This window comes from Lepus europaeus, chromosome 3 (genome assembly GCF_033115175.1).
Source record: "Lepus europaeus isolate LE1 chromosome 3, mLepTim1.pri, whole genome shotgun sequence".
NCBI classification, from domain to species: domain Eukaryota; kingdom Metazoa; phylum Chordata; class Mammalia; order Lagomorpha; family Leporidae; genus Lepus; species Lepus europaeus.
The window spans coordinates 130,506,122-130,514,097 of record NC_084829.1 but is presented as its reverse complement, the minus strand read 5'-3'; positions in this window follow the sequence as shown (position 1 = coordinate 130,514,097).

Below are 7,976 nucleotides of genomic sequence, written 5' to 3'. Positions count from 1 at the left end.
ATACAAAAGATTAGTGAACTGAAGAGCTGATTTGGGAAAAAATAAAAAATTGATACACCATTGGCCTAACCAAAGCAAAACAGGGAGAAAACCCAAATCAATAAAATCAGAGATGAAAAAGGAAATATAATATCAGATACCACAGAAATAAAAAGAATTATCAGGAATTACTACAAAGAGCTGTATGCCAACAAACTGGTAAACCTAGATGAAATGGATAGATTCCTAGATACACACAATCTATCAAAATTGAGTCATGAAGAAACAGAAAGCCTAAACAGACCAATAATCAAGATGGAAATTGAATCAGTAATACAGAGCCTCCCAAAAAAGAAGAGCCCAAACCTGAATGGCTTCACTGCTGAATTCTAACAAATGTTTAAAGACTAATTCCAATTCTTCTCAAGCTATTCAAAACAGTTGAAATGAATGGAATCCTCCCAACTCTTTCTATGAAGCCTGCATCACCATAATTCCAAAACCAGAAAAAGATACAGTAGAGAAATAGCCCCAAACCCCTGATGAACATAGATGTAAAAATCCTCAACAAAATATTAGATAATCAAATCCAACAACACATCAGAAAGATCATTCACCTCAAACAAGTGGAATTTATCCCTGGTATGCAGAGATGGTTCAACAGTCATAAATCAATAAATGTGATACATCACATTAACAAACTGAAGAACAAAAATCATATGATTATTTCAACAGATGCCGAGAAAACATTTGATAAAATACAACAGCCTTTCATAATTAAAACCTTAAGTAAATTGGGTATAGAAGTAACATTCCTCATTACAGTGAAGGCAATTTATGACAAACCCACAGCCAGCATCCTATGGAATGGGGAAAAGCTGTAAGCATTCTCCTTAAGATCTGGAACCAGACCGGATGCCTACTCTCACCAGTAATATTTAATACAGTCCTGGAAGAGTTAGACAGAGCCATTACACAAGAAAAGGAAATCAGAGGGATACAAATTGGAAAGGAGGAAGTCAAACTATCTCTATTTGCAGATGACATGATTTTATGTTTAAGGGATCAAAAAGACTCCATTGAGAGACTATTGGAACTCATAAAAGAGTTTGGTAAAATGTCAGGATATAAAATTGAAAAATCAATAGCTTTTATATAAACACATAACGCCATGGCTGAGAAAGAACTTTGTGAGAAAGAACTTTGGAGCTTTTCACATTAGCTCCAAAAAGAATTAAATACCTTGAATGAATTTAACCAGGGATGTCAAAGATCTCTACAATGAAAATTACAAAATCTAAAGAAAGAAATAAAAGAAGACATTACAAAATGGAAAAATCTTCCATGTTCATGGATTGCAAGAATGAATATTATCAAAATGTTTTTACTACCAAAAGCATCAATGTGATGACAATAAAAATACCAATGACATTCTTCACAGAACTAGAAAAATATCAAAAATTCATACAGAAATGCAATACATCCTGAATAGCTAAAACAATCTTATACAACAAAAACAAAGCCAGAAGCATCATAATATCTGATTTCAAGATATATTACCGAGCAATTATAATCAAAACAGCCTAGTACTGTCATAGAAATAGGCATGTAGACCCAGAAATCAGTCCATCCATCTACAACCAACTTGTATTTGACAAAGGAGCTAAAAGCAGTCCCTGGAGCAAGGACAGTCTCTTTAACAAATGGTATTGGGGACACTGCTGCTCCTCTGTGTTCAGAAGTATGAAACTAGACCCAAATCTTACACCTTACATAAACATCCACTAAGATTAGATTAAAGACTGAAATCTACAACCAGATACCATCAAATTACTAGAGAACATTGGGGAAACTCTGCAAGACATTGGCATAGGCAAAGACATCTTTGAAAAGGCCCCAGAAGCATAGGCGATCAAAGCCAAAATTGACAAATGGGATTTCATCAAGCTGAGAAGATTCTGCAATGCAAAAGTAATACTTAGCAAAGTGAAGAGGCAACCAACAGAATGGAGGAAAATATTTGCAGCCTATGCTACTGATAAAGAGCTCAAGAAATTCAACAACAACAAAACAAACAATCCACTTAAGAAATGGGGAAAAGACTTGGATAGGCATTTTTCAAGAGAGTAAATTCAAATGGCCAACAGACACATGAAAAATGCTCAGGATCACTAGCCATCAGGGAAATGCAAATCAAAACCACAATGAGGTTTCACCTCACCCCAGTTAGAATAGCTCTCATATAGAATTCAACAAACAACAAATGCTGGGAAGGATGTGTGGAAAACAGTACCATAATCCACTGTTGGTGGGAATGTAAATTGGTGCAGGAACTGTGGAAGACAATATGGAGATACCTCAGAAATATGAATATAGACCTACCGTATGATCCAGCCATCCCAGTCCTAGAAATTTACCCAAACCAAAAGAAATCAGCATCTGAAAGAGTAATACCCCATGTTCATTGCAACACATTAAACAATATCTAAGACGTGGAGTCAACCTAGTTGTCCATCAGCTCTTGACTGGATAAAGAAGTTATGGTTTATATACACTATGGAATGCTACTTTGCTATGAAAAAAAAAAAGACATCCCATCTTTTGCAACAAGATGGACACAGCTGGAAATCATTATTCTCAGTGAAATAAGCCAGTCCCCAAAAGACAGATATCATATGTGTTCCCTGAACCGAGGTAACTAATAGAGTACCTAAAATATAATGTATTGGAGTGAAATGGACATTTTGAGATTCGATGGTTGTTTATAGCCCTTGTCTTTTCCATTGAGGAACAGTGTCTTTTTTTTTTTCATACTATTTGTTGAACTCTTTCACTTAGTGTAGGGTTAACTGTACTATCATCAAATCAACTGAAAGTAGATCTTTGTAAAAAGTAAGAGCAGGAATGTGAGAGGGAGGAGGAGGAAGGGTTGGAACACAGGCAGGAGGAACATCACCATGTTTCTAAATCTTTATATATGAAATACATTAAACTTGTATAACTTAAATAAAATTTAAAAACAAGAATTATGAAGTATGTGTTTGATAATATTAAGGAATTGATGGTAATTATTTGGTGGGATAACCATAAAATGTGATTAAATTAAACTGAAAGGATATTTGTGAGGGGAAAAATGCTGAAATACTTATGGGTGAAATGGCATGCTTTGAATTTAGTTTTTAAATAACTCAATGTTTATGGTTGCAGGGGTGGTACCTTCACTTTAAAAATGAAAACCTCAGAAATGGGGTATTTACCAAATAGTAGAATGGTATTAGAAATGAATTTCCATTGTAAAATCAGTGGCTCTCTAAGAGCTAACTTTGTCTGAGAAATGGTCTTTTGCTGGTGAAATTCAACACCAGTGGATTTGCCAAAATTGGTATTCTTTATGTCCTTGCTTGAACAGGTTAAAAAATCCCAGGGGCCCTTGGATTTCTTTTTTAACTTTTCAGCCTTAGGGATGTGTCTGAGGTTTCATTACTGAACTACCCTTTAGTCAAGTATTGGTTCCAAAGACTGGTTACCTCTGCTCAGTTTTGAATAACGGAATCCTGACTCTTGAGAGGTGTTTCTCAAAGTATGGCTTAGGGCCTTTGGGGGACCCAAAACCTGGGGGTCTATTATGTCTTTAATACTAAGGTTGTCCTTTCCCCTCTAATTCTCTTATGAGAGCACACAGCGGAATTTTGCACAGGACATATGAGATACAGAAAGATTGTTTTCCTGGTGGTTAGGGGGTTGTATGTTTATGTTTTAAATTGTTCTGTTTTTCTTTCCCAAACATTATTTACGTACAGATATAAAATATATAAACAGAATTTGTTTGGAAATTTTTAATAAAGTGAAGCATTCCTAAGGCTAAAGAGTTCGAGAACCACTATTTTAGATTGCTATCACTCTGCAAGGAGTGACACTGTCACACAACATGTAATAAGAGTACACAATATTTCAGTGCATTGGGATTTTTATCAAGCACACAGAACAAACATTTTAACCTATCTGCTATTAGATTGTCTGTGTTGATATGAAATGCCTGTGTTGCCACAGAATTTCAAAGGAACCTGGTCTTCGTTATAACTGTTAAAAGACAAAATCACAACAAATTTAGTTAAATGCTTTCATCAGCTTTTGAGATTCATGAATGATGGCAGCATCCCTTGTGAAAATATAGGAAAGCTACTCCCAGAAGCTAAGCAAAAGAAACTGCCTTATAGGCAGAGAAATGCTAAAGAAAGCACAAAGAACAATAAATAGACTGGTCAATTCAAAATTACTTTCCTTTGGATTAAAACTGAAGAGATTTTCTTAGCTAACGTTGGCCTATTTGGGAATTTGGCTCTTATCTCTCTCTCCAAGCTTTGCAGAATGTCAGATAAACAACTTGGCTTTGGTTTGGTGATGTGGCTTAGCTTGAGTGACTCCATTTTGGTTTGGAGTACTGAGGCCTAATGGAGGAGCACAGTCCAAATCAATGGTCTTATATAAATCTTATTTAACATAGCCAAGCAGTTAAGAGGCCAATTCATTCATCTCTATTATTGAGTGTTATAATCAACCAAACAGAGGGGAAAAAAAAAACCTTAAAGTTATTTGTGACCACACTTGCTTAGATCAGTGTGTAGCAGTAATGAGAACCATCAGGCATATGCTCAGGATATTTGGAAGGCAGAGTTCGAAAGTTGGAGGAGGATAAAGGCTCGGAAGATAGAGTGGAATCCAAGTTTAAGCAGAGAAGCGAGGAGAAAGGCTTGAGGGAAAGCTTGGCATGTGGATAGTTGAGAGGTCTGGGTACCTGGGAGGTGGGTGTCTCCGTTCCCAGCAGTTCCCTGGCAGCTGTCCAGACCAGTCTCGCTTTTCCCTTTCTTGAGAAAGGAGTTTCCAGGAGAGGAGGAGAGTCTACAGCAGTAATATTCCCCTTATCCCAGATTGCAATCATCTGCGATGGTTTACCGGAGAACAAAGGCTTTCCTTGCACAGTTAGAGATAAAGGGCCTAACATCAAAGTCGAATCAATTAGCAAGCATGAATAACCCTCTTAGATCTTCTCCTCCTGGGAGCAGAAGGTGGAAAACAAAGCCCTCAAACATCCATAATAGAGACAGAAAGAGGAAAGGGGAAGGCTGAAAAGCAAATAGACACATGTTAAAATTTTCCTAGGGCATTCTCTAGGCTGGGTCAAGTCCACCTCCCTGCCTGGGAGCTTTTACCAGTGTAACTGAGAATAGATATTTCTCTGCTTCTTAAGTTTTGAGAAGACAGTTTTAGCCTAAGGGAATTTTTTCCTTATTTCTTCTCTTTTTTAAAAAAAAAATAATGATTTTTAATATCCAGAAGATCTCTCACTGAGAAGGTACAAAACTTAGAATATACTCAAATCCATTCATTTCCAGGTGACACACCTTAATAAATTTCAAGTTTCTGGATTATGTCAAAACTGTTTGCCTTTGGTCTTCCTGGCTTTATCCAGCCTCTTCATCTAAGTCAGTGTTTCCTCCCCATCATCTCTCAGGCTGTCAGCCAGGCTTCTCTGTATCCATGAGGCCAGAGCAGGCCACAAACACAAAAGGATGACCCTGACCAGAGTGCAAAGTCAGTATCCAGGGTGGGGAGCGAGTTAAAGTTCACAGCACCAAGGCCACTTTCGTGTGCTAGAGGGAGATTTTTGTTATTTGAGCCTTGTAAGCACCTCAAGAATGGACCATGGGTTATTTGGCTTTATTTTCACTGACCCTTACCCTCGAGAGCGTGCTGCACAATGAGTTCTCATAAAGTGATTATGACAGTAGCTGAGAAAGGAATCATGCAGGACATTTCACTCTCTACAATGCATGGTTCCATTTCGTGCAAATGTGTTTATTTTTGTTTATTTATTCTTTAGGATTTATTTATTTATTTGAAAGTCAGAGAGAGAGAACTTCCATTCACTGGATCACTCCCCAAATAGCTGCTACAGCCAGAGCTGGGCCAGGCTGAATCCAGAGGCCAGGGACCTCTTCCAGGTCTCCCACATGGGTGCAATATCATTTTCCATTGCTTTCTCAGGTGCATTAGTAGGGAGCTAGATTGGAAATGGAGCAGCTGGGATTTGAACTGGCACCCAAAGGAGTGTTGCCACACCACAATGCTGGCCCCTCAAATGTGTTTTTTTTTTTAAAATATAGCAACACTATTTCCATAATCAGTAAAATCATGCCAATAATTTTAAATATATTAATACTAATTTTAAGAAGTCTTGAAAGCAACAGTGAAGCAAGCAATAGGCTGGGGTGTCAAGTCAAAAAGAAACAACTAGACTAAATACACAGGGAACAGTCATGGGAATACTGGGCTTGGGATGTGAGAAAAAGTCCAGAGTCAATTGGTATAGAAGTGCTGGGGACAAAGCAAGTGGAAGCTGACATCACTGAGAAGAAGAAGTCTATAAGATGGACCAAGTTTAGGGGGGAAATTTGAGTTCAATTTTTGCTATATTAAATCTCATTTGTCTATTAGACATCCGAGTGTTCGGTGTAAAGGGAGTCCCAGGAAGTAGATGATTTTTAAAGCTGCGAGATCACTAGTCAATGAGGGTAGATACAGAAAAGAGGACAACCAACAACCAACTCTTTGCATTTCATCACTGAGTGGTAGTGAATGGGAAAACCCAGCCACAGAGGCTAGAAAGCAGGGACAAGTGAGATAGGAATAAGACCCTGTAGAGTGATGTGCTGGAAACCAAGATAGAGGGAGAGATAAACCAATGCATCTTGGAAATTCATAACTGAGAATTGAAAATGTTCCCATTTTCCTTTCTACTACTTTGATCCAGGTTCCACCTACATCAATTTTCCTCGCATCCAAGTTTTCCAGACCACCAAGTAGATAACCACCAAGTTGATAGTCCCAGAAAACCTCTCCCAGACTGTTTTTTTATGTTTAAAAAGTCTTACCACACTATAGGGCTGCAGTTCCTTGGCCTGGCTTTCAATGTTTTTACTCATCTGTACTCCAAGTTCCTTTCCAATCTTGTCTTCTGTTCCTCTCTTACCCAAACTCAATATTCCAGATGGGCCACATGTCCAGCATTAGATTTTATTTCTCCTCAATTTAGGGTCTTAACCTTGGCAGCTCTTTCCTTCCACAAGATTCTCCTTGAACTATTTCATTGATTTATAGAAATCCTTCAAAGTTTATCTCAAAGTTGTATTTTTTAAAAAAGATTTATTTTATGTTTTTGAAAAGCAGAGGGACAGAGCGAGAGGCATAGACAGAGAAAGATGTGCCATGTGCTGGTTCAGTCCCCCAAATGACCACAACAGCCAGGGCTGGGCCAGGGCAAAGCCAGGAGTGAGGAACCCCATGCTAGTCTTTCACATTGGTGGCAAACACACAAGTACTAAATTCATTCTTTTATTGCCTTCCAGACACCGAACACTTAGCTGGGACTTGGATTGGAAGAAAAACACCTGGGTCTCAAGTCAACACTTCAATATGGGATGCTGGCATCATTAGTGGTGGTCTAAGTGATTGTGTATCCTCTCAGGCTGTTTTATCCAGAAAGTATCGTCTTTTTTTTTTTTTTTTAATATCCCTTCAGGTATCAAGAATAATGCAAGTCTCATAATTGCAACCCTGTTACATAAATAGAAATCATATGAGTGTGCTTAAAAAATCTAGGTGTCTTTTTAAAAATATATTTCTTTATCTGCTTGATGAAATTCATGTCAGAATTTTTTTATCCAATTTGAAAGAATGAATATTTGCATGTAAATTTTCTATGTTTCTACTCTTCTAGTATCTGCTGTTAGAGCCAATGTGTAAAATTTCTCTAAGTGAAGGCTTCTATTTCAGGCTTACACCAAGGAAATGAAAGTAATTTGCATGCACAGGTAATGCTGGAATTCCTGGGAGACTAGGGAATGAGGAAAATATGCTGTAACAGTCACAGGGCCTTGATAAATGAGATGTAATCTTCAACTCCCAAGAAACTAAATGAAGATGATCATTTTGACTTA